Below are 2,237 nucleotides of genomic sequence, written 5' to 3'. Positions count from 1 at the left end.
TCTTTCCCTGTTCTACCTAGCTCAGGAAAAATTAATTTCTTTCTTTCTTCCTTTTTCTTTTTTTCTTTATTTTGGTCTGGACCACTCCAGTAGTCTAAAATCTGAGCTCATTCCTCTTTTAACCTCACCTACTCACCACCTCCAAAGTCACTTTTGTGAAACACAAATTAGATCAAATCATTTCTTCTGCGTGGTTTCTCCTCCTCAACAGGGTATAATCACAACCCAGGTGAACTGAACCACCCCCGTCCCCCTTCAAACTCTCCTGCCAAATTCTCACTTCAGGACACCTAGACATTCTTTGAACATGGAACGCCTAGTCCCCTCTATGGAGGACTCCCAGTGCCTACTGGGATCCAGTCCATATATGAAGTTCTCTGCAGCCTCTTCCAGATTCTCTCTACCCTCCTTTCCCTGGGCTCCCACTGAATTTGTTCCTATTTCCATTAAACACTCACCACGCTGATCACTATTTATTTTCTTATCCTTTTCTGCTAAATCGATTTCTGAAAGGCATGGACCTCATTCATTTCGTCTTTGGCACAGGGCCTACACAGCACATAGTAGATAACTGTTGATAAACTGAGGGCATGGTACAGAAATTACAAAAAATGAGACCACAGCAACTATCAAAGTTGGTCTCAACAAAACTAGTTTCTGCAATATATATGACTAGTTGCAAATGATTATTCAAGTGTTTTTTAAAAGAGTTCGATATCTACTTGCAAATGACAGAGCTCTCAAGTTCCCACTAATGCCTATTAAATGTTCATCATTAGAGAGAGAGCCACATCCTTCCAAATTTAGTTGGGTTCTGCAGGACCCGCACACACATGCCATTTTGAAAGCTCTCAGAATCCTGTAGCTCGAGTTGAGGACATTTTTCTCTCACAAAATTCTATGGGCTGGACTCAACTAGCAAATAAGATTGCAACTGCTTCGAAAGCAAATTGCAATTCACATTTTAGACAAATTCAACTCAATGACTGATCATACTTAAGATAATAGCTCTAAGGCTAAAGAAAATCAATGCATAGACTGAAAAGCAGCCAAATGTTCACCGTCCTGCCTTGTTCTACAGTCAACACTGACCTGCTTCTTGATCCTTTCCAGCTCCTAGGTTTTTCCAACTTTGTTGTGTCCCCAAAATGGAGGGTGGGAAGTGTTAGCAAGTGTCGCCCTGTGCCTGTGATGCATTTGTCCTGTGTTTTATAGTTGATGTAATATGTGCGAAAGTTTAGTTGCATTATTTTAAATGTCCTACTTTTCCTAAAGCCTTCCCTCTGCATGATAGGTTAAGTGATATTCTTGATGAAGGAAGGGAAAAGTGTGGGCTGGAATGCTCTAACATCCTTTCATCTTCAATAGTGAGACTGTATGCTGAAGGGAGCCCAGAAACTTTTGTTTTTACTAAAATGATACTTTTAAAAGCTTTGGCTTCTGACGTGTCCTTTGAACACTTCTATTTCAAAGTAGAAAATAGGAAAGATTCAAAGCATGCACTCTGCTATATGATTCATTTTGGGATAAGAAAAAGACTGCAGCGCCTTGGAGAATAAATCATTAACTAAAAGTCAAACCGAGACACCCTGGAAACCAGTGAGACCAGGAGGCAGCAGAGGGATCAGGTGGCTGAGATTTGCCTGTTCCCTGACTTCTAGTACGAAGCATCCCACGGGCAGGACGAACTCAGCACACTGCGCTTCCTTCTATTTTACTTTTCAAACTTGAAGTTATTTTTAGATGACCCAAGACCGCTAATCCCAGGCAGGACAATTCCCGCGGCGCCTCAATGCACCTTCCCCCTCCCCAGCACTTTCCTTTAAGCACTGGGAAAGGAGTCTCTCCGTTTTTTCCTCTGCTCTCTGCGTACAGTCCACCTCCCCTAACCACCACTTTAAATCTCAGTCCCGGGACCACAGGCGTCTTTCTTTATCCCTCACTTATGCACCTGCTGCTGCTACTGAGAAGGCGAACCTTGGGGCCACTAGGACTAGGGAAGGGGCTCCTAGAGACCCGCGCCCTCTAGAAGGGAGTCAAGGCATACCCTAGAGCAGCCTCGGGGGCTGACGTCTGGATCAGGAGACCGCTCCCAACCCCTGCCGCCGCCCCTAACCCACTCTCTAACCCGGCTGCGCTTGCCCGCCCCCTGCCACGGTCCCGGGGCACGGCCAGGGCGCGCCACACGCAGCCCTGGCAGGACCGGGTGCTGGGGCGAGCGTGCTGGCGCGGTTACA

General features: G+C 45.7%; 1 protein-coding gene across 1 annotated transcript in view; it reads right to left on the bottom strand.

Moving 5' to 3' along the window:
- RCAN2 (regulator of calcineurin 2) overlaps nucleotides 1–2,237 on the bottom strand; it is a 238,032-nt gene that overhangs the window by 234,981 nt on the left and 814 nt on the right. The window lies entirely within an intron of this gene.

Source organism: Pteropus alecto, unplaced genomic scaffold, assembly GCF_000325575.1.
Source record: "Pteropus alecto unplaced genomic scaffold, ASM32557v1 scaffold7, whole genome shotgun sequence".
Classification (NCBI taxonomy): domain Eukaryota; kingdom Metazoa; phylum Chordata; class Mammalia; order Chiroptera; family Pteropodidae; genus Pteropus; species Pteropus alecto.
The sequence above is the reverse complement of the archived record's forward strand: the minus strand, read 5'-3'. Positions and strand labels throughout refer to the sequence as shown.